Source organism: Aquarana catesbeiana, linkage group LG09 (assembly GCF_042186555.1).
Source record: "Aquarana catesbeiana isolate 2022-GZ linkage group LG09, ASM4218655v1, whole genome shotgun sequence".
NCBI classification, from domain to species: domain Eukaryota; kingdom Metazoa; phylum Chordata; class Amphibia; order Anura; family Ranidae; genus Aquarana; species Aquarana catesbeiana.
In genome coordinates this window covers 305,635,884-305,661,563 of record NC_133332.1, presented here as the reverse complement: position 1 = coordinate 305,661,563, position 25,680 = coordinate 305,635,884, and the positions used below count along the sequence as shown (strand labels likewise).

The window sequence follows — 25,680 nt, the reverse complement described above, 5'->3', positions numbered from 1 at the left end:
TCATGGTAGTGTGAAGGTGTAGACAAGTGTAGACAGGTGCTTGCCTAAAAATGGAGAGTGAGAGAAACACTGGCTGCAACTGCTCTCTGTAGTTTCTTCCCTGCGGTGCAAACTAGTTAACAGCTATATCAGCAAGTGGAGGAAGTTGCTGAACAGGAAGAGTTCAATAGACTGAGTCAGGCAGCACAGCACTGTGGCTTCCTCTTACCGTGAGGGAAACTGGAGAGTGCACATCACTGTCCACTGTGCACCATCACTGATGCATATTGGCAGCCTTTGGGGGATCTGGAGTGCTGAGTTTGGGGTGCCAACAGCAGAGTCACCTGGGTGCAGAGCAGACCAGATGGTGAGTTGCAATATAACTAAGACTGGTGAGCTGCTGCTGTGGGGTATTTACTGTCTGCTGCTAGTAGCCTTATTGCTGTCTGCAGGCTTGGCTGGGGCTATTGTCATGTGCACCAATGGTAAAATTGAGCCCCAATGTTAGCAAGGTAAAGAGCTAGGACTAAAGACTGCCCCTTTACAGCTGCTACACAGAGACCTTTGCTCTTTGCCTATGCTAAGAGGTACCTCTTGTTGGGGACTTTCAGAACCGGACGGCTGGGGGACTCCCGGCGGAGCTCCAGGAACACATAATGACACCAGAAACAAGATGAGGTCAAAAGATGTTCAGTTTATTCTGGGAAAATCCCAAGCTTATATATACACAGTAAAAATGATAGAAAATAGACCGTTTAAAAATGGCCCGAACAAGAGTTAAAATTGCATGATACATTCCAGCAGTGTTTACAAGTAAAGATGTTCTCGCAAGAACATTTCTACTGATTAAGCTTGTACATGTAAACAAAATCTAATGACCATTAGACCATGAGTCATGCATAGTTATATGAAAAACAGAGAAATGTATACAGCATAAAAACATGATTAACCCGTCACCTCTCAGGGGACTTTGCACAATATCCTAGCCATCCTCCTAGAGTTCACTCTAGAATAGAACTCTAGAATAGAACTCTATTCTAAATTACTTTGGCACAGTGATTATACTGTCTAGCAGACTGTGACTGAACATACCTTCTGTATGTTCATGATGTTGCACCCTGGTTGCTAGGTGGTAACTAGCTAGGTGGTAACCAGCCTGGCTAATTGTTAGGGGGGATTCCCTAACTTTTCCCTAATTCTGGATTTGATGCACCTCTCTCTTCTGTCACTAGGTGACACTGTTGCCTGTGGCATTAGAATGATACGGGCATAGTGAATCCAGACTAGAGGTGGATGGGTTGTCTCAGACAATTGTCAGGGGTTTCTTTAGTCCCTTGGCCTGCTGGGGGAGCCCATTTATTCGGGAGGAGTCAGGTGATCAGGGTTCTGTGCCACCTGGACGACTGTCAGGGTAGATGTGTGTTACAAGGCTCCGGGTTGCTAAGCCAGAAGCCTGTCTGAGGCCTATCCAGGTTTGAGAGAAGCAGTGCGGGGCTGAGGCTTTCGGACGGAAGCCCAACCAAGTTGCAGAGGTTCCACTGGACGGGAAACCACATTGTTGCCAGTGGTGAGGGAAAAGCAGTTGCCACATGGGACAACCACTTCTGTTACCAGAGGCAAGTGAGAATCAAGGTCAGAGATAAAGAAGACACAGTCGCCATCAGAGGCCAGTTATGGAAGTCTGAAGAAGTACCAGAGCAGCCTTATTCACTAGCTGGGGATGGTGAACAAGTGGGAAAGCTTCAGCAGAGTGCCAAGCCAGGGACCCAGCGGGTTAGCAGGGGTAACGCTTGAGGAGAATACAGTAGGTTAGCTGTGGAAGAGCTAGGGGGATCCAGTGACGACTAGGATGTTGAAGTCTAGTGAGAGACTGGGAGCTCAGTGAGTGAAGATCTACAGTAGGATAATGTGAGATGTGAGAGAAGATCTATAACGAGTTACTGTGAGTTATGTGTATGGATCTCTATTGACTGTTCAAAGTTCAGTTGCTAAAGGAGACAGCAGTTCTACAAATACAGTTACTGCATCCAGCTTAAAGGCACTCTACCTGTATAGGTCTGCCTATTATTTTGTCTCTGAGTCTGCCAGTTACTATTGCATCTGCCTAAGGGTGTCCTGGCCCTAAACCCTCTCTACCTCAGTTCCTTTTTCGAATTCAAAAAGTAACTGGCGCCCAATCATTCAACTTGCAATACACCCACCATACCTAATAATCCTCACTACAAGGAAGGATGTCAGCTCTACCTGACTCTGGAGGTCACCATTAGGCCTTTGGAGGTTGGGGACACCGTTACGATTTAAACTCAAACCATAGTTATTCTAACCCATACCAATACATTGATTCATTTACCACTAAATGGTCTTGTGTCTATTTCCTGATACTAACACACAGTGAAGTTAAAAGTATCCACACTTGTGTTCCTATAAGTAGTTGCAGTAAGTTTTACTCATCCAGGTGTGCCAGAGTGCCTTGGAGTTGAGGCACAGAACAGAGAACTCAAATTACCAAGCAGCTCCTTAGGGGGTATTGTTACATAAAGGTTTACATATTCGGAATCTATTTACTCAGTACAGCCTTATTTTTTATATTTTACTAAGACATTTGCCTTAAAATTAATTTAAAATATTTTTTACTGAACAACCCTGCTGAATAAACTGTTGCATTAATATATTGTAACAAAAATTTGGAACAACCACTAATTTATTCTCCAGGGTCTCTGCTTTCAGATAAAATATATTGTTTGCATGTTTTAACTGATCTTCAGGTTTGAAGGATTTTTTTACATATGTGTACAAAAGGGGGCAAAGGGATTAAGTGTGTGCACTTAAAGAGGAGTCTGAGCCCCAAAAAGGGAATATAGAAGGAAACAAGAGGCGTACTCTCTTGCAAATAAATAAAGGGAATAGGACTAGTCATCTGTATTGCCTGTGGTTTCTTGTAGCTGATTTTCTCATTACTGATTTGCCATACCTTATTCTGTACAATATCTCTTTGTGGAGGCAACCGTCTTGGTAAAGGCAGGCCTTTGGTCACCAAATCTCACTCCTAGATCAACACTGCAGCCACAGAGCTATGAGTCTGTAAGCCATACCAGGAATACCATAGCAAATCTTTACTTTTGTAAAGTCCAGGACCGCTTAAATATATATATATATATATATATATATATATATATATATATATATACACATATATATATATATAAAATATCCCACAAAAGTGAGTACACCCCTCACATTTTTGTAAATATTTTATTATATCTTTTCATGTGACAACACTGAAGAAATGACTCTTTGCTACAAGTGTAAAGTAGTGAGTGTACAGCTTGTATAACAGTGTAAATTTGCTGTCCCCTCAAAATAACTCAACACACAGCCATTAATGTCTAAACTGCTGGCAACAAAAGTGAGTACACCTCTAAGTGAAAATGTCCAAATTGGGCCCAATTAGCCATTTTCCCTCCCCGGTGTCATGTGACTCGTTAGCGTTACAAGGTCTCAGGTGTGAATGGAGAGCAGGTGTGTTAAATTTGATGTTATCGCTCTCATTCTCTCATACTGGTCACTGGAAGTTCAACATGGCACCTCAAGGCAAAGAACTCTCTTAGGATATGAAAAAAAGAATTGTTGCTCCACATAAAGATGGCCTAGGCTATAGGAACATTGCTAAGACCCTGAAACTGAGCTGCAGCACGGTGCCCAAGACCATACAGCGGTTTAACAAGACAGATTTCACTCAGAACAGGCCTCGCCATGGTCAACCAAAGAAGTTGAGTGCACGTGCTCAGCGTCATATCCAGAGGTTGTCTTCGGAAAATAGACATACGAGTGCTGCCAGCATTGCTGCAGAGGTTGAAGGTGAGGATGGGGATCAGCCTGTTAGTGCACAGACCATACCCACACACTGTATCAAATTGGTCTGCATGGCTGTCATCCCAAAAGGAAGCCTCTTCTAAAGATGTTGCACAAGAAAGCCCTCAAACAGTTTGCTGAAGACAAGCAGACTAAGGACATGGATTACTGGAACCATCTCCTGTGGTCTGATGAGACCAAGATAAATGTATTTGGTTCTGATGGTGTCAAGTGTGTGTGGCGGAAACCAGGTGAAGAATACAAAGACAAGTGTGTCTTGCCTACAATCAAGCATGGTGGTGGGAGTTTTGTGGTCTGGGGCTGCATGAGTGCTGCCGGCACTGGGGAGCTACAATTCATTGAGGGAACCATTAATGCCAACATGTACTGTGACATATTGAAGCAGAACATGATCCCCTCCCTTGGTCGGCAGGGCAGTATTCCGATATGATAACTGCCCCAAACACACCTCCAAGATGTGCACTGCCTTGCTAAAGAAGCTGAGGGTAAAGGTAATGGACTGGCCAAGCATGTCTCCAGACCGAAAAACACTATTGAGCATCTGTGGGGATTCCTCAAACGGAACGTGGGGGAGCGCAAGGTTTCTAACATCCACCAGCCTAGTGATATCGTCATGGAGGAGTGGAAGAGGACTCCAGTGGCAACCTTTGAAGCTCTGGTGAACTCCATGCCCAAGAGGGTTAAGGCAGTGCTGGAAAATAATGGTGGCTACACAAAATGTTCACACTTTGGGCCCAATTTGGACATTTTCACTTAGGGGTGTGCTCACTTTTGTTGCCAACAGTTTAGACATCAGAGGCTGTGTGTTGAAGCGGGATTCCACCCAAATTTTGAACAATATCTGTATGTATTCTCTTCCTTGCCTAGATGCTGACATGCCGTTTAAAAAAATTTAAATCGCACTAATTACCTTTTATTTTTCTATTCTTCTTTGCACTTCCTGGTTCTCCTCCCGTGGGAGTAGGCGTGTTTCTAGCCTCTCCCAGACTCCGCACAGTCTCCTGGGAGCTAGTCTCAGGCTTCCCAGGATACCACTGAGCATGTGCGGGAACGAGCAGTGAATGCTGGGAGCACAGCATTCACCGGGGGGGGGGGTTGTGTTAGCGCTGCATGACTAAAAAAAAGATATGCAAAACTAGGAGAGAGATTGGGTAAGGCTGGGTTAGGCAGCATAGGACACACCCCTTGCCACGCCCCCTTAAAGGAGAATTGTACAAAAAAATATAAGATTGGTTAAACCCACAAGTGCTTTTTTACCACTACTATTTCTTTATACTGGCTTTTGGAACTTACAAATGCAGCAATTTAGAAATCAGATGAAAGGTTTAGCTCTGGATAACACTTTTTTTGATAGATAAAAGTGCATTTTATATACATTTATATAGATCAGACAAAAATGAGGGACAAATGAGGTGGAATGAGGGACAGAGGGACATTGCTCCAAATCAAGGACAGTCCCTCGAAATCAGGGACAGTTGGGAGGTATGGCCATGGGCTCCCCCAAAATGCAGTGTCTAAATGATGTCTGGTTTTCACCAAAGCACCTAGTAAGAAGTGATGGATCAGGGACCGTAGAAGCCTACAGTCTATTTTTCTGCAAGCTGATACCAGGATTTGGGATTACCAGCCATTGAGATTACCCCACCAGTAGGGTCGCAGGACACAGGATAAACAGGGACTGGCTGGATTGGGACTACCGACACTGAGACAGGTTGGACAAAATCAAGTCAAGCAGAGGCCGGGGTTAGCAGGTTGTTTTGCAGCTGGAAGGCAGGCGGGTTGGTTGATGTCTAAAAGGACACAAGCGTGATGGCAGCTGGTGATAACATGCCCAGTTTAGAGGCTAGAGCAGTAGAATGTTGGTCAGAAGCAGAAACAAGATCAGACTGTATGGAGACTGGAAAAGGCACAAGATCTGTCTGAATTATGGCTAGGACAGGAGTGGACAGTGACAGAATTGTGTGGGTTGGAAAAAACTTTAGTACCACTTGGTGCATCATCCAGCCCCAGATGCAGCAGCTTTAAGCCTGTAAGCAGGCTGAAGCTGTCAGTGGGTGCTTTCCTGGCTGGGATTATTACTTTGCCCGGTCTTTTTGACAGGTTCTTGTCTGGGTCCGGCCCACTTGCCCTGTGGGATATAAAACTGGGACAGTGATTCAGGGAAGCCGGGGAGCCATCTTTGGCCCTGTAGGAGAGCGCTGCTAAAAAGAGGGTGAAGCCAAGGAGTTCTAGCACAACTGTGGGTTGTAAGACCCGTAAGAGATGGAGATGAATGAAGAGTAGGAGAATGTTGTTTGTCATGGCCTGCAACAGAAACTTTTAACTTGGGATTTGCCTTGAAGATGCCAGTGCTGGAGAAATGCCTCTGAAAGACTTATGTTTGCTGGACCTTGCTTGCTGGACACCTGTAGGTATAGTTAGGAGTAGGGAAGTACCATGTCTTGACTGTTGGACTGTGAGCTTTTGCCAAGTAAAGTATTGAAACGTTGTCCCTGCCTGGTCTGAGGTATCTAAAGTGGTGTATCGCAAGTAACCTACACACACACACAGTTAACCGAGTGTGTCTTAACATATTGGGGTATGAAAACATCAGCAGTGAATGGAGTAATGTGAAGACATAAGTAGTTGACAAGAGTAACGGAAGTTTAACAAGCAGCCTGTCGATTGCATGTACCTGTTATAGGTGGCACGGACTCTAGCAGTGAGGGTGAGGTTGTCGGCGCTCCTTCCGCCCATGGTCTGTCTCCCATAGCAATGGGAGCAGATTGTACCGCAGAGGTTCCCCCATCCTGTACAGAGGTACAGAAGGTCAAGATTTAAGTGAGTGCACGTGTGAAGCCTGCACAGAGTGCATGGCAGTCAAGTATTCCCCCACAGCAGCTGTAGCCTTGTCCCAGAGCATTGATAAAGACGACACAAACAAAGGTACTCCATGTGTGTGTGTAAAGTGACCCTGTAACAACGTGCCTAACGTAGCCCAGAAGGACCCACAGGCGGTAGTCCTTTCATGTGACTCAGTACTTGGTGCCCACTGAGTTTATGGGGAACATGGAGGATGTAAAAACCAATCATCACCCAGATGCCCCCCCCCCCCCCTTACAAGCCTCTCATAGAGTTTTACAGGCTGTTTGGGCTGGACAGTACCTTCTGTCCACACCAAAACCTGACCTCATGCACCTGGGTTAAACACCCAGTGGGCATAAGGCCTAAGGAGAGGTGAAAAATTATGACCACCAGTTGTCAGATAAAGCAAGCTCAGAACTGGTCTGAACTAGTAGCTGAACTTTGCTAAAGGAAAAGCTACCCAGATCGATAAAGGAAGGACCTACACGAATATGTTCCATCAGCTGCTCACTAGTTGAGTCCTGCAGTATCTGGTGGCAATACTCACTTTCATCCGATGCTAGTAACACATAACATAATACTGCATCTGGATGCATCTTAAAAACAATACAAGTATATAAAATCAAACAAATCACAGATCCTCTGTGCAGCCAATCCATTCATTATTGGTCTCAGTGTTCTCTTAGGATGCCATGTACTGGTATCCCTACAGAGCAGGTGTGACCAGATATGTTGAGCTGCACAAAGAAGACTGGACTCAATACTAAATCATTAACTGTATTAATACCAAAATGATTAACCAAACAAAACCAAAAAAATATACCAGCAATAGCTAAGCACACACAACAAATGAAATCTAGTGAAAAACACCCTAACAATCTAACTATAATAAACTATATACAAAACAGGGGAAAAAATCTGATCAGACCAATGCCATCGGCAGATGATCCAGTTCCTAACACTTTGTAATTGCTATCATCGACCTCCACACCATATGATGTAGGGGGCAGCCTAGTGTTGATGTGTGTTGGATGTGAAGGTTCTGTTGACAGTTTGCTCTGCAAGAAAGCATAGTTTCCAGAAAAAGACATCAGGACAGTTAAAGTGTTACTAAACCCACAACAGTAAAATCAGTCTGTATATGCAGTAAAGGATGCTGGTTATGCTCACTGTGGAACTTAAAGGGTTTATCTGGACTATTGTGTAAAAAGGCTATTTAATCCTGTCTTCTCTGATCCCCCCTCCTTTTACTGTCCCCAATCCATCTCCTGATAGTACAAAGCCTTGGGGGCACTCCGCACATGCTTGGTTTGATGTGTATTGCTATAGAGGGTTTTTTTTTTTTTTGGAGGGTGCATGTGATAGGCACAGGGCCAATCAGTACTGTCCAGACAGAGGGTCAGGGGTCTTGCAGCCTCATAGGAGAGGGTGGAGAATGAAAACTCCTCCTATAAGTTTTGACCAGTGTTCAGCCGGACACTGATAGAAGTTACAAGACTGCTATATACTGCTGAAGAGAAAAGGTATTTAGCAGTTTACATTTACTAAAATAATTGCATTTCTAATGTTCTGTGTACTGTGGGAGACCAGATATAGTGAATGAAGGGTCCTGGGTTTAGTAACACTTTAATTGTAAACATTCAATTTTTTTTTTTTGAAGGGAGCATTCTTTAGCTTTTAAAAGGCCAAGGCAATACCAAGTTTTTATGATTGCTGAAAGTACTTTTTTTTTACACACAGATACTTTCCAACTTGTTCCACAGGAAGGGGAATGTATTTGTTATCACCCCTTATGTCCATTAACTAGGAGAGACAAGACCACGGTAGGCATAAAGAGATAAGTTATGAGACTCTATCTCCCTTTCTCCATATTAACACTGTAAAATATGATCAAATGAGATTTGGCAAACATACAAGAGTAATCTTCTTACAGCTGTAGCGCCCTGGGGTTTAGTCAGGGAGCTCCTCGCCAAATTCCTTGTCAGGAGTAGGCAGCTACTGTAGTTAATTACTAGGGATCCATTGACTGCTCCCTAAGTTTGGCCTGGTTGTACCTCTTCTACCACCAGGTGGCCGGGTACTTGGAGGTATTAGATTTAGAAGGACAACTCAAGGCCAGGTTATGGGTATATGGGGTATCTCAGCCAATGGGTGGATGTGTTTCGTCTTCCCCGGTTTGCTAGGCTGGAGATTGGGCCTATCCTGGGGGCATCAGGCTGCCAGGCTGTGTGAGGGCCTATCCAGAAGTAAGAGGGTAGCACAGAGTTGGGTCTGCGGCTTGCAGTCCAACCAAAAGTGACGGTTCTGCCGGCCGGAGAACCTGTCATGGTCAGAGGTAGAGGGGAAGCTGTCGCCACTAAGGGACCAACCACCTTTACCAGGGACCACAGTGAGTAACTGGCACGGTGAAGAATTGGGAAACTTCAGGCGGTGATCGAGTCAGGAACCCAACCAGCAGAGGTGATGCTTGCAGAGCAGCCTTGTGTGCCAAGCTAGGGACCGAGCTGGTCAGCAGGGGTGAAGCTTGAAGGAGACAGCAATCCTGCACGTGCAGAAGTGGCACCTTGCTAGGGCCTTTCCCTGTACGGCTGTCCTCCTGTTGAAGTCTCGGCATCTGCAATTTGAAATTGCAACTACTGAAGGGTGTGCTGGCCCTTACCCTCTTTCCCTTGCAAAATATAAAAAGGACTGTCAAAGAAATAAAACCTCTTTTACATCCAAGAAGTGTCTGGCGCCCAATGACTTTTACCACCTTTGCACCCTCTATACCTCACAACCCACCACATATTGAAGGATGTCAGCTATCTTTGGCCTTGAAGGTTCTCATTACACTGGAAGAGGTCAGAGATTTGGCTACATTTGGTGCCCAATGTAGGGCTAAGGTGTCGTCTTTGCAGCAGTCGCCCATAGCAACTGGCTTCGGCTCCATTGGGACTTTGCCTGGCTCCATGGGAAGGTAGCAAGTAACATTTACCCTTCTTATAGACTGTGTCATCACTGCTCATGGGAAAGAAACAGCCTGGTCTTTTGACACTTCCCACCAGCGCTGTAAGGGTTAAAGCAGACCACAAAATGAACTCCATTACAGTTTTGGCACACCGCAGCAAGGAGGAGGCGGGCGCCACAGTTCCCAAGAAAAATTTGCACCAATCCGTTGGCAGGAGGAGGAGTTCCCACTCTGCAGAGGAAGATAAGGAAGGACCCCCACGTGTGTCTGATTGTGGGTTAGTGAAAGAGATGGTGCAATTCGTGAGTGAGATTGGGGAAAGTACTCTCTGTGTGTCTATGTTGACCTGGAGTGGCGGAAAACAGCGGAAAACCTGTGGTGACCAATACTGGAGTGCGGTATATACCGAATGGTCAGCTTGCTTTATACACGGCTGGAGGCTACGAGTCTTTGGGGCTGATTTGTGGAAAATGTTCTGGCCTGACTACGCAGTTGAGGCCTTGGATCATCTGCGGACTCTGTGGGGAGCATCTGTTCGAGGTTGTCCCTCCAACCCTACCTCCACGGATCCTACAAGTGGATTGGGACAAGAGTGTTGCTATTCCTCCGAAGAGTGAAGTGCAAAGTTCGTCAGTCGTCCCCCGAGTGGTGCAAAAATCTGTTGTCTTTGCATCAGTGGTTTCCCCAGAACCCAGTGCACCGATTGCTTCTAAAAACCGAGGCTGGGCCAGATTGCTCGCGTTGATGACTGATTTGCCCGAGAGGGAAATACCGGGGCAGAGTAAGTCAGTGAGCAGTGAGCGTGGTGTGCCTGTGGGGGAAGTGATACTGGTGGCAACAAGGGGAGTTGACCTAGAGGTGTCAACCAAGGCAAAAGCCAAGAGGAACTATCTCCCGGTCGAGGAATGTTCAACCATCTCAGATTCAGACATTTCGTCTGATAAGCTATCAGAACTCTTTTTGGACACTTTGTCTTATTCACGGAAGTGGGGAGAGAGTGACGAAGAGTTAACCAGCAGTGTGCAGGAAGATGATACACTACTACTACTGCAAGTGTGCAGATTAGGCTGTCAGCCAGTGCAGCTCCGATGATCAGCATTGCCAGATCCTTAGATCCAGGGGCACAGTGGGTTCCTATAGCTTGACCAACTACACCCCTGCCCAGTCCCAAAATGGATTGTAAACTGGAGGTAATCGTTGGGTGTTCAGTCACGCGTGCCCCAGATGTATGCGTTCTACCTAGGTACCCTGAGACCCTAAGACCCTGCCGTGGCTGTCCAAAATACATGCGTCATAATAAAGAAGGAAGCGTCTGATTATTGATACTTGTACCCATACATACCAACTCATCTGGAAGAAGAGATATTCGAAAAAGAGGCCCAGTGGGTGGATGAGGCTGTCCGCAGTTTCCTACACATTCCTCTCCCCTTGGTCTTTCCTAAGCTGTCCCTTAAGATGGCTGCAAACTACCACTCTGTAGTGAACACCTGGAGCTACAGCCGGAAGATTAACATGGACACTGTGATCATTTGCAGGCCGGACAAAAAGGACCTAAAAAGAATTGTCACTACGGTGAATGCCAAGGGAGTAACCTTGATTCTGCCTGAACCTCAGTACTACTGGTAGCGGTAGCAGGAAAATTTTGATGTCTTCTTTGTGGATTACAAATATGGGTTTTGTGATGTCAAGGACGCTCTGCTGATAATTACCTTGCACACCCAGTTGGAATGTTATTACTGGGAAATCTCAGAAAGCTGTGACACCAGGACTGTGCTGGACTGAATGCTACTGACAGTTACAGAAACCAATCACTTGAGCCCGTTGGCCAGAAGATTAAATGTTGTTGGGGGTGTTTCACCCTGAAGAGCAATCTGTGAACTTCAGCAGGTTGTTGATAACCAAGGAAGGAAGAAAGTTTCTGTCTTTGGCTGCCATGTGGGCAGACTGAAGATATTCTTGCAAGGGGAACTGTGTCCTGAAGTATGGTCTCTTGCAATTTGGCCTGACTGTTGGTTATTTGAAATGCGGTCATGCCCTGTGCCAGGAGTTTCCTTTTAAAGAAGAAAAAGAACTGCTGGGAAATGTAGTCCATTTGAAACAAAAGTTAATGGATGGTAAGCGGTCATGGACAATGAACATGTAGTTAGTTAGAATAGGCTGTGATAAAGAAATGGTTGCCTAGTTCTTTTTTTTTTTTTTTTATTCTTTCTTTTTATTGTTTTTCATATTGCAAAAATTAAAAACATACAACGTCATGAGTTAACATATACTACAAACTGCAAAAACATTATTATTATTCTATAACCCCTCACCCTCCCCCCAACCCAACCTAGTCCCACCCCACTAGCACACATCGCTCAAACATTATCTATAACTGTCATCATGTCTGTTGCCTATCTCTATAACCAAAGAGAAAGAGAAAGCCCTCACCATGGGCAGATGGAAGATATATGGAAGAGACCGCCGGATAGAGAGAAGAGAGAGAGAAAGAGAGAAAAGGTGGAGACGAGGTCCTGGTGGCAGGCGGTGGAGAATTCTCCCCAGTTCGCTGCAATCCCCTCATACAGGACAACCCATCTCCTGCAGCCAAGGTCTCCACATCTTCTCAAACCTTCTGAGGTTGTCCTGTCTAATATACAACACTCTCTCGCTCCAAATCATAGAATTAATAGTTTCAATCCAGTTCTCCACCGTCGGGGGGGTCTGAGCTTGCCATTTCTGTTCAATTAATTTCCTCGCTTGGAACAGACATCTCAACACTGTTTCGGTAGTACCGGGCAGGACTCTATCTTCCTCCAAGCACCCTAATAGGCATGTCTTGGCCTCAAGTTCTAATGAGCTCCTAAAGATTTTATTTATCCTAGTAATTATCTCCCCCCAGTATCTAAAGAGCTTTGGACACTTCCATACCATATGGATAAGGTCTCCTGTCGCCTTGCACCTGGGGCACTCATCATTTTGTTTCCATCCAAGTTTAAACATTTTTTGTGGGGTATAGTAGACTCTGTGGATTAGAAACAGATGGGAAAGCTTCTGCGAGGGGGAGATCGAGACCAGGGCTCCTTGTTCTAAGATCTTGTCCCATTGTGTCATAGTTATTGTCCCTACATCTCTCTCCCACCCCTCTCTACTCTTAAGAGGACCCACTCCACTTATAATTCTCTCCCCCAGACTAGCATACATCTTAGAAATTAGACCTTTAGTTGAGGCTGAATTGATGATTTTCAGGAGTACGGGAATCTGGGTCCACTCTATAATTTGAACCCTAAACTGTGATTGAATGAATGCCTAATCTGCATGTATTTATAGAACGCCTTTTTGATATGTTAAATTCCCATCTTATGCCGCGTACACACGAGCTGACTTTACCGCAGACTTGGTCCGGTGTACCGGATTTCGTTGGACAATTCGATTGTGTGTGGGCTCCAGCGGACTTTGTTTTATCAAAAGTTGGACGGACTTAGATTTGAAACATGTTTCAAATCTATCGGACAGACTCTGCTTTCTAGCGGACAAACCGGTCGTCTGTGTGCTAGTCCGACGGAATAAAACTCTTGCATGCTCTGAAGTAAGTACAAGACGGAAGCGCTCGGTCTGGTAAAACTAGCCTTCGTATTGAAGCTAGCACATTCTACTTCTGTGATCTTTTAATACAGTGCTTTTTTCTTTATAATGCGAGAGGAATTAAGTTGTTTTGCTGCTTTATATTCACACAGAGTTCTCACAAACTACTTTCTTCATGATTTATCCTCATGCCATGACTAATAAGCTATATTTAAAAAGCCAGATCTCCATAAATAAAGTATTAAATTAGATTTTGGACTCATCTTTCTTTTTTTTAGATTGAAACACTATCTTTTTTACAATGTGTGCTAAATTATACAAATTTTTTTTTTTTAGTTTTTTTTTTTAGTTTTGGAGTTTCAAGTTACCACAATAACCTTAATATTTTGTGTTGTTTTAATGAACCTTAATGAGGTTGGTGTCCCTTGTTAATTAGACATAGGGGGGTTTATTTTCCAAAGGCAAATTCATTTTTCACTACAAGTGCAAATTGTACTTGGAATTGCACAGAAAGAGCATTTTGAAGTGCATTTGCTGTGGATCTGAGGGGCACATGCAAGGAACCACAAAAAAAACATACCTCTCTCGCACATGATTGTTTGACAAAATCAGCAGAGCTTCCCCTCATTTCAGCTCTTCCCCTCAGATTTACAGCGACTGCACTTCCAACAAGTGCACTTGCAGTGCAATTTCTAAAGTGCACTTTTCACTAGTACTTTGCACTTGATTTTCACAATGATTTAGCCTTTTGGAAAAAACACACATAGTCTTTTTGACCTGTACCTGCCTACTCCCAAACCAAATGTCGTTTTGGAATCAAAACACATAGTCAATAATGTAAGGTAAAGAAATAATCCATTTATTTTTGGAAAAAAAAAATGAGGAAGGCAACACTGGAGACACTTTTGGAATCTGTGAAGCCTTTCGTCCCCCAGGACACACATCAAGTTTTAGGACAAGAAAATTGGTATCTTGCGACTAGGGAGCACAGGGAGCACAGTCAGACCAGACAGAAGTCAGGTAATCACTTTCGACTCTTCCGTGGAGCCTTCCCTGCATGCTTCTCTGCAGCCTTCCTCGGAGGCTGTGCCTCTGGTGGTGTACTTGGGGCAGGAGGAGGAGTGGCTTCATCTGCTAGATATGTTTTAGCAGTAAGCTCCCCTCTCAAGCCCTTCTGATAGGCCTAAAAAATCAGACCCTCACAGAGGAGGCGTTGCCCCTTTTCGAGTTCCAGCAATCTCCTGGCCATATATGTCCCATACGCCTCTTCTGCATTGGGTGGTGTGCTGATGATTTTGCTGGTTTCACGAATGAGGGCTAGTGATTCCTCCTCAGTTTGGGTCATTTTTCTGGGCCTTTTGGTGATAATGCGGAGGGGAGGCACCTGACACTCCGTGCGGCTTCTACTGGGCCCAGCCACAGCCTCCTCCTCTCTCCCACTGGGCAAGGCCTCCTCCTGGCTGAGCTCATCCTGGGTGAAAAAAAAGGGACATAGTTGTAATTTTGGGTTACGCAATCACACACAATTTTCAGCTCATGACTTGCAAATATAATTCGAAACAAATAGTAAAGGCTATCTATTTGACCCCACCATTATTCTAGCTGCTCACCAATATCTGAAGTACATAGGCGTGCGCACAGGGTGTGCCAGGTATGCCTGGGCACACCCTAATCGCCTTGTGTGGTGCATATTCCCCCCGTTAGACCTCTAATATTTCATCCCAAAAAAAATGTTACAAAATAAAATACTTTAAAAAGAATAAAAATAAAACTACTGACACTGTCCACTGCCCTACTGACACCATCAGTACATATACACATGCATATGTATTTGAGCTTTGGGGTGCACACTCTAATGCAAGAGGTTGAGCACACCTATGCTGAAGTATATTTTTGGCCACTACTGTCTAGTGATATGTCTACATATTAATATTTGTGATGAAGTCATTTTTTATGAAACACTTACAAATTTGAGACGTTTACATCATTAATATTTACACAATCACAAATTCAACAAAAAAGGATACCTGGCTGAAGCTGGGCACATCCACTTCATCAAGGATGAAAGGGCCCAGTTCTTCCTGGGACTCCTCAGCTGGGGTGGAGGTGGAGGGAAGGCTGGAGGGAAGGGTGGGGGGAAGGCTGGAGGGAAGGGTGGGGGGAAGGGTCGAAAGTGATTGCCTTGCTTCTGTCTGGTCATCTAGAAATCGCAGTTTTTGGTAGTACCACAGCTTGGGTACATAAACCTGGTCGGCTGCTGCTCTTGATCTGAGCGACTCCTGGATCTTATTGTGTTCCCGCTTATACATGTTGCGCAAGATACCAATTTTCTTGTCCACAAACTTGAGGTCTGCCTGGGGGACTCGAGTTTTCACAAATTCCAAAAGTGTGCCCAGTGTTGCCTTCCTTACATCTCTATTGAAATATAATGGGTGTTTGACCTCCCACAGGTTTTTGTTTTCCTGATACAAATCAATCAATCTTGACAAAAAATCAGCCTCCTTAAAGGGATTCATTTTTGCTGAAAGACAAGACACAACATAAAAACTGTAATGTCAGTCAGAACTCCCAGGATTATATTTGACAGAATCTAGGGGACACATATACACACACACACACACACCCACGTTTAATCTTACCTTCGTTTCTGACGCTCGCTACTTCCGCACGGACATACGTAGGCCATCGTAATAGCTTTATCTACACTGTGCATGTGTCATGCTCCGCCTGCGTCGCCCGCCCCTGACGTTCTTTAGTACGATTTGTCCCCCCCTTCACTCTTCGTTGTGCAGTGGGAGTATATAGAGAAAGATGGCGGAGAGATTAACTGGAAGTAGTGCGGAGGAAAGCCTGGAGCCACAACCATCCAGATCCAGGAGGAGGCTTTTGAAGAGATGGTGGAGATGGTGTCCATATTGAGAAGGGAGGACTACGATGGGAAAAAAGGACCGTACACATGACCGAATATGCGGAAGGACAAAATAATGGCCTCAGTTGTCACTGCTCTAGAAGCAAAATTTGGCACTAAACGGTCTAAAGAACAATTGAGGAAGCGGTGGTCTGACATCAAAAGTAGGGAGCCGGAACAATATTGGCGAATAAAGAAGCTGTTAAAAAAAGTAAGTACTGGTGTGTTCCTATTGAGATACTTAACGTGCATGCTGATCCATATTTTTTTCGTTTATACAGCATCGTTCGTAAAGACCGTTCTTTGTAAAATACATATGATACTATGAAAATTACGTATTTTTTCGTCAAAAATGATGGTACAGGGTTGGACATACATTTAGGTCTTGAGAATTTGTCATATTCCAAAAATGTGGTGATGTGGTGTAGATGTGTTTGAAAATATAATACTTCTTCAAAAATGATTCAGTGTAATGTAAGGACAGGACACAGCAGCTGTTTCCACATCTGGACTCACGAGCACTAGTGTACTATGTGACCATAAATAAATTTTTGAGGGGTAATACACATAGGAGATCATTGAGGTGTCTGCATCTGTGAAACTTGCATGAAAATGTGTATTGTTTTTAATTGTTGTTCAGAGGGAATTTTCATCCTGTCATCTAAATTTTTGTAGCCAAAAATGACAATTGTCCCCAACTCATAACCAACGTTTCATATTAATTTAAAAAAAAAGAAATATCACTGTGTTTTAACTATACCTTTTGTTTAATTATCATAGGAGAGAAAAGACTCAGACAATAGTCCAAGGATCCCAGGACCCCCCCAAGTCACCAGTCTGAAGCTGACATTACCCCAAGCCCCAGCCCAAGACCACGCCCACCCGACGAGCTGGAGGAAAGAGAGGTGGAGGAAGTGTGCAACATTTCAACCCCACCAAGTGAGTGACTGACACCCCAGCTTAAGGAAATCTATTTAGGCGCAGGGCCGGATTTGCCATAAGGCCACCGAGGCCAGGCCTCGGGGCGGCAGCGGTGCAGGGGCGGCGCCGCTCCTGCGGCGACTTCGCGGCCGCCCCCCCCTTCAGGCTGCCCGTTAAAGTTGATTAAGGGCACCGGTGCCCTTAGATAAGATGGCCGCGAGCCGCCCACTACTGCGCATGCGCAGTTCTGAAGCGGCCGGGCTCGGGAAAGCTCGTACGCGCTCGGGCGGGCGGCGCATGCGCAGTAGCGTGATTGCACCGCCCGGCGCCATTTCTGAAAAGATTAAAAAGTAATGACAGTGCGGCGGCGGGGGGAGAGAGATGACATCTCTCATTGCTGTTCCGCCCTCCTTCATCTGGTGGCAGACAGGCAGCGTGGCAAGTGACATCAACATCTGGTGGCAGCATGGCAAGTGACATCCCCATCTGGTGGCAGCGTGGCAAGTGACATCCCCATCTGGTGGCAGCATGGCAAGTGACATCCCCATCTGGTGGCAGCGTGGCAAGTGACATCCCCATCTGGTGGCAGCGTGGCAAGTGACATCCCCATCTGATGGCAGCGTGGCAAGTGACATCCCCATCTGGTGGCAGCGTGGCAAGTGACATCAACATCTGGTGGCAGCATGGCAAGTGACATCCCCATCTGGTGGCAGCGTGGCAAGTGACATCCCCATCTGGTGGCAGCATGGCAAGTGACATCCCCATCTGGTGGCAGCGTGGCAAGTGACATCCCCATCTGGTGGCAGCGTGGCAAGTGACATCCCCATCTGGTGGCAGTGTGGCAAGTGACATCCCCATCTGGTGGCAGCATGGCAAGTGACATCCCCATCTGGTGGCAGCTTGGCAAGTGACATCCCCATCTGGTGGCAGCGTGGCAAGTGACATCCCCATCTGGTGGCAGCATGGCAAGTGACATCCCCATCTGGTGGCAGCGTGGCAAGTGACATCCCCATCTGGTGGCAGCGTGGCAAGTGACATCCCCATCTGGTGGCAGCGTGGCAAGTGACATCCCCATCTGGTGGCAGCGTGGCAAGTGACATCCCCATCTAGTGGCAGCGTGGCAAGTGACATCCCCATCTGGTGGCAGCGTGGCAAGTGACATCCCCATCTGGTGGCAGCATGGCAAGTGACATCCCCATCTGGTGGCAGCCAGGCAGTGTGGCAAGTGACATCTCCATCTGGTGGCAGCGTGGCAAGTGACATCCCCATCTGGTGGCAGCCAGGCAGTGTGGCAAGTGACATCTCCATCTGGTGGCAACGTGGCAAGTGACATCCCCATCTGGTGGCAGCGTGGCAAGTGACATCCCCATCTGGTGGCAGCGTGGCAAGTGACATCTCCATCTGGTGGCAGCGTGGCAAGTGACATCCCCATCTGGTGGCAGCGTGGCAAGTGACATCCCCATCTGGTGGCAGCGTGGCAAGTGACATCCCAGGGCTCAGGGCTCCCAATGATTCTGCATTATGGTGAGTTGAACTATTTCATTTTACATTACAATGTAATGATAGAAATAATGTGTTTCAATCATCCTGACACCATACCAACCATGGTGCCAGAGATGATTGAGGCATTAACACCAGCCATTGCCCGCGAAAAATCTTTACCCCTCGCGCGCCTGAAGTATTTTTAGTCTGTACAATTAAAGTCAGTTATTTTCAGTGTTCTCGTGTGTGGAGATATGTTTTTAATTGATCTATTGTAGAAGTCATCGATAAAGGACGAGAATGGTGGTGTGTGTGGGGGGGGGCAGCATTGAAGGACCCGGCCTTGGGGCGGCAAAGGGAGTAAATCCGGGCCTGTTTAAGCGTGCATATTTTAACCCATTTTTTTCCCCACACATTTTAGGTGAGGTTCTGGTTGTGAAAGGCCAAGCGGCAGAGCCATTTAGAACAGACAGTGCACAAAGACTTATTGGCCAGATAATGTTGTAGAATAGCCAAATTGATCGAATGCGTGACCAAATTGACAGCATGAGGAATCGGCTGGACACCATGCAACAGGAAATGAAGAACATGATTGATGTTTTGGGCAGAATATAATAACGTTTTGCCTAAAAACATCAATCATGTTCTTCATTTCATTATCAAATTTGTGTATTCTTAAATTTTTTAAGTTTAAAAAAAAAAAAAAAAAACAATTTGCAGATGCACACGGTGTGTCATCATGTGCTATCTTCCATCAGGGGATATCAATGTACTTGTTTTGTGTTTGCAAACCCTTCATCATAAAAATGTTTGTTTGTGAGAGGAACAAAGGGATTGCACACACAAAACACGTACATTGCTCCCCCATGATGGGAGATAGCACATGTTGACTTGAACCTTTTTAATACCCAATTTTGAGCATCCGCAAATTGTAGGCTTTACAAGGGTGACATCACCAGCACCGTTATTAACATGTTGAACTTTGTAAGTTCTTTTTTTTTTTTTTTTGTATGTTTTTAAAAACACTGTTGTTAAGTGTAATTTTGTAAACAAGATCTACTTTTGTTGAAATATGCCTAAAATAACAAAAAAAAAAAAAAAAAAACACGTTTCCAAAAAATGCACCTTTCAATGTGCACACAGTAAAATGTTTTTACTACTACAATGTGTGTGGCTGATTATTTATCAATAAGATGTTTTGCTAATTTTTGTGTGGTTACAGTGACAAAGGGCCTTATTAACTAAAGGGAAATGCACTTGCCACTACAAGTGCATTAGGAGACAGACAAAACTAAATGCAAACAAGAATAAAAACAAGATATTTTAGTAAAAATTAATTTTCTTTATTTTTGTAAGAAATTATAGCTCTTGTTGAATAGCAATGGCCCCCCGACCATTAAAATAATTCACATATCGGTCACGCACTTGACGTGCAGTTTGGGGGGCCAAGCCAATATAGCCAATTTCCAGGCCTGTGAGTGTTTGGTCAACTACAAGTCTGGCCTCAGGCCCAACAGAGGTCATATATGTAGCAGAATGTCTTCTCAAATAATTATGGAGAATGCAGCAAGCCAGTATCACATTATTTATTTTATAGTCTGCCAGATTTATGGCCGAGAGGAACAAGCGGAACCGGCTGGCCAGAATCCCAAAGGCATTCTCCACAACTCTTCTTGCTCTGGCCAGCCGGTAATTAAATACCCTCCCCTCAGGGGTGAATGTCCTTTGGGGGAACGGCCTCATCAAGTGCTCGCCGAGAGCAAACTGAGGGGAGTCCATCCACATTCTGGTCATCAGGTGGCAATCCCAGGCCACCAGTCTGGAGACGCTGGCACAGCTCGGTCTGTGCAAAGACTCCTCCGTCAGACATCCGGATGTTCTTCCCCACGTCCACGAACATAAATTCCAATTGTGCCAAGACCACCGCCATCAAAACTATACTATGGAACCCCTTATAGTTGTAGAAATAAGACCCCGAATGGGGTGGTGGCACAATGCGGACATGCTTCCCATCGATCGCTCCGACACAGTTGGGAAAGTCCCAACGGTCAGCGAACTGGGAGGCCACAGTCTGCCATTCCTGTGTACTGGAAGGAAACTGTGGAGTGAAACAATAAAAAAAATAAGATAAGTACTTTTAAACATAACTTGGTTATCAGATTACACAAAAACATTCTTGAACAACAGCAGTCAAACATTATTAATATGTGTTTTTTTGCTTTTAATTCTAAAAAACATAAGGCCCACTTATAAGATTACTCACCCCCTCTGATGGCCCATTGATCAATTTGAATGTGGGGGGAGGGGTTCTAATTTGGATAAAAAACACACCTGACAGTTGCAAACATTTGAGGGGGTGGGGGAGGGGTTCTAATTTGGATAAAAAACACACCTGACAGTTGCAAACATTTGAGGGGGTGGGGGAGGGGTTCTAATTTGGTTAAAAAAACACACCTGACAGTTGCAAACATTTGAGGGGTGGGGGAGGGGTTCTAATTTGGTTAAAAAACACACCTGACAGTTGCAAACATTTGAGGGGGTGGGGGAGGGTCAAACAGTCCAATGGAGCTGACAATATTCATTGTTCAAGGGACTAGAGGCTAGGGATATAAATGGACCCAGGGTTGCATGGTGGGGAGTTTATTGAAGGTAAATATGCATGTAGGGCAAAAAATGATTAATGTAAAAAAACAGGCATGCATGAAGATAAAGGGGACATTCACAGCATATTCCAAGCATGGTAATTAGGTAACGAGGACATTTAGACAATACTGTACATTAGCAAACATTTAATACATATCATGTAATGTTAAAGGATAAAACTTACCTTCATATAGTCCTTCCGCAGGACCTGAATGATGGCAGAACAGGTCTCTGGGATAATGATCCCCAGAGCCTGGGGGGAGATGCCTGTCGAGAACTTCAAGTCCTGAAGACTTCTCACAGTCGCCAAGTAACGTGAAGTGGCAACTAGCCTCTGCTCCGCAGTGATGGCTTGCCTCATGCAGGTATCCTGCCTGCTGATATAGGGGGTCAGCATAGCCAGCAGATGTTCAAAAATGGGGTCCGTCATCCTGAGATAATTCCTGAAATCCTCAGGATTATTCTCACGGATCTCACGGAGCAAAGGCATGTGCGAGAATTGGTCACGCTGGCGCAACAAATTCTTGGTCCATGAACTCCTCCTCGCCCTGTTCATGGACTGGACTCGGGTCAAAGTATTAACCCTAACACCAAGTCCCCACGCAGCACGAACTCGAGAACGAGTACGTCCACGCGACATGGCTTCAAAACGGTCGGCTGGTCAAACAAGCTTATAACAAACGCACTGAAGAACAGCAAGGCCTATGAAGAGCGACCTGAAAATCAGGAACGAGCGGACCAGAACGGCCTGCTAGGCAGGTTACGAACTGACCAACACGCACTGAAAAGAAGATACAAACCTCACAAGCACAAACTGAACCGCAGAAAATGATCGAAATAAGCTGAAGTGTGAAAAGCGCAAATCGTCTCTAACCAAACTTCTACTAACACGAGATAAACACGAGATTAGCAGAAGGAGCCCAAAGGGTGCCGTAGTGGGGCTTGAACTTCCTTTTTCTAATCCTGTCGTACGTGCTGTACGTCACCGCGTTCAAAACCAGCGGACTTTTGGAGTGATCGTGTGTGTCCAAGTCCGTCCGTTTTTAAGTCCGGCGCACCTAACGGACAAAGTCTGTTGAAAAGTCCGCCGGGCAAAGTCTGCCGTAAAGTCCGGTCGTGTGTACGCGGCATTATATCTAAAAAAAGACTTCATAAGGTTGCCCTCGTATAGCTGACTCAAAAGGCTAATACCTTGCCTTTCCCATTCCCAGGGTCTCTCTATACCCCTTATTTCAGCCAAGTTTTTTTTGTGCTATAAAGGGGTATACTCTGTTACCCTATTGTACCCCATTAGTGCCTTCGTTACCTGCCACACTTTACTAACTAGTTTTATCGTCGGGAATCTATGAATAAAGGAGTCTGCCTCTAGTTCCTCCACTAGTGTATTGTGTGGGACCCCCTTTATCATCATTTTATTATTAGAATTCCCGCCACCTAGGGTTTCATAACCCACTAGGTGTTGCAACTGAGATGACAAAAAATATAGTCTCGGGTGCGGAATCGCCATACCACCATCTTTAATCGGTAATTGTAACGTTTGCAAGCTAATCCTAGATTGGCCCTTCTTCCAAATTAATTCCCTAAAAAGGGATTCTATTTTCTTAAACCATTTTTGACCTATCCAGGTCAGAGAATTGTGAAGCGTGTACAATATCTGCGATAGCCATATCATCTTTATTAAATGAAAATACCCTGCAACAGATAGGGGGAAACGGCACCAAGTGTCTCCCTTTTGTTTTAATGTCAATAACAATAGGGCTAAGTTTTTGTTAGCATACTGGTTTATATCACTCGTAATCCAAACACCCAGATATTTTAACTTGGCCACTACTTTTAGATGGGAGATTCCCAGTGGTATCTGATCACCAAATGGGTCGATCGGTAACAAAGCCGACTTATCCCAATTGATGACCAGACCAGAAAAACACTCGAACTCACCCACCATTTGTATCACTGGGTTTAGCGAGGTTTCAACGTCCCCAACAAAAAACAGGACGTCATCTGCGAACAGTGCTATCCTGTCCTCTTCTAGCTGGCGTCGGAACCCCTGTATATCTGGCCTTGATCTAGTCATTGTAAGGGCGAACAATAGGGGAGACAGGGGACAACCCTCGTCCCTCTTTCCAACTGGAACACTTCCGAATATTCGTTGTTAATTTTAATTTTTGCTCTTGGTTCATTATATAGTAGTTTCACCCAACTAATAAAGGAGGGGCCAAACCCAAATCGGACTAGCACCTTCCATAGGTGATCCCATTCTAGACTATCAAAGGCCTTGGCAGAATCCAAGGCCTAAATGGCCTTAGGACCTAAGTTATCAGTGGGAATCTGCATGTTTGCAAGAAGACTCTTCTAATGTTAATGCTTGTTGATCTATTGGGGATAAAACCCAACTGGTCTGGATGTATCAACCCTTGAATACATCTATTTAAACGGGTTGCTAAAACTTTCGTCAAGATTTTAACATCAGTACATAATAATGAGATTGGGCGATATGAGGAGACATCCAGATGGTCTTTCCCCTCCTTGTGTATTATGATGATAGTGGCTTCTGACATTGAAGTAGGAAGTCTCCCATTAGCTAGTGCCCATCCTAATGTTTCCAGCAGTTCTGGGAGAAGGACCTCGCCGCCATATCTTTTATATATTTCTACCGGGAGCCCGTCTGGGCCCAGTGATTTTTGGCTGGACATCCCAGCCACTGCCCGTTTTAATTCCTCTAAAGTCACTGGTGCCTCCAAATCTGTTCTATCCTGCTCTGACAGGGACGGGACTGATATTCCCTGGAGAAAATCGTTTGTTATTTCACCCCCTTCACCCCTGTTAGATTTATACAAAGACTTGTAATAATTACTGAATACCTGCATTATCTCTATCGCGTCGGTAGTGATGTCCCCGCTTGGAGTCCTAATCCCCGAGACGGTAGAAGGGGGATAATTAGATTTAATCAAGAGGGACAACATGCGGCCAACCCTTTCCCCCTCCCCAAAATGGCACTGTCTCTGAAATATACGTCTATTCTCTGTCCTCCTAGTAATAGTCATTTTATACACTTGTTGCTTATCTAACCATTCCCTCTGCCTACCTAGGGTTGGATCATATCGCTTCTCTGCCAGTGTCACCTCTTTCCTAATATCCCCCTCCCACTCTCTGGATTTCCCCTTGGTTCTTGCCACCTGTTGGATCAGGAGTCCTCTAAGATAGGCCTTCAAGGAGTTCCAAATCACATCCGGCAATGCCGTACCTGTATTAATTTGTACATATTCATTTAGACTAGACACCACTTCTCCAGAATTACCAATCAATTCCAGCCAACAAGTACTTATTTTTCATTCTCTAGGATGGATCTTACCCCCAGCATTTATTGTCAGCAAAGGCGGGGAGTGATCCGAGACTCCTCTTGAACCATACTCTATACTGCTTATTATTGATATTGCCTCCCAATTACCCAGGGCCAAATCGATTCTAGAGAGAGTGAGATAGAAACTTGAGAAGCATGAAAACTGTCTTTCTTGCGGGTAGCGCATTCGCCATATGTCACTCAATCCCATTTCCTCTAGAAATCGAAATAACCAACTCTCGCCTGTTGTATTGGACCTATGACCTGACGGGAATCTATCTAGACTCCTGTCGAGTACTTCATTAAGTCACCCACCGCTATTATCGCGGTTCCTGCTTTATCCAGCACAAACTCCAATAACTTATGTAGAACCTCTAGATTGAAAGGTGGGGGGAATGTAAATGTTTGCCAACACAAATAATTTGTTTTCAATCGAGCAAAGTAGAAAAAAATATTGGCCCTGTTTGTCAATACAACTCACCTGCAGGAGAATGCCACTCTTCTCCCAGCCAGGATACTTACCCTCCTTGAGTAGGAGGAATAGACCGAATGGTATTGGGCTTGGAACTTCCGAGTGCACAATTGTATCACCTTATCATCAGTCAGATGCGTCTCCTGCAGGCAAAGTAGTCCTGGCTCACTCCCTTCTAATGCCGATAGGACCGTGACTCTCTTAATTAGATCCCCTAGGCCCTGGACATTCCATGAGGTTATGCTGACTCTCCTTTCTTGCATGGTAAAATAAATAAGAATATATCAACACTAGAAAGCAACACAAAATTAAGTGAAAAAGTGGTCAACCTAGCAATCACACTCACATCTCTTGAACTCAAGTGGATTTTCCAATCTGTGTATTTCTCCCTCTCTCCATAACCTTCCCCACTCTCAATTTGTGCCTTACAAAGTACTAATGTTAGTGATGTGTGTATCTTGACTCACAACCTGCTCCCCTCCCCACCACCCAGACCCACACCCACCCCTTCCCCCCCCACCCATACAACCCCCCCACTCCTGCCCATCAGGGCCTACCCTAAGGGATTCACCTGTGACCTTGTCATACCACTCCCATCTGGCCCTCGACATATTCCAAACCCGTGGCTTTAATGTAAAGCATAACCATGGGAGTTCCTTGCAGTCTCTTAGTCCCCTACTTGCAAACTTGCACCCGAGAAAAAAGTG

General features: G+C 45.1%; 1 protein-coding gene across 1 annotated transcript in view; it reads left to right on the top strand.

Moving 5' to 3' along the window:
- The first annotated feature begins 206 nt into the window (after positions 1–206).
- LOC141107310 (HEPACAM family member 2-like) overlaps positions 207–25,680 on the top strand; it is a 133,229-nt gene continuing 107,755 nt past the window's right edge. The window contains exon 1 of the mRNA XM_073598004.1: positions 207–346. The gene's annotated coding sequence lies outside the window, so the exon portion shown is untranslated. The remainder of the gene's footprint in view (positions 347–25,680) is intronic.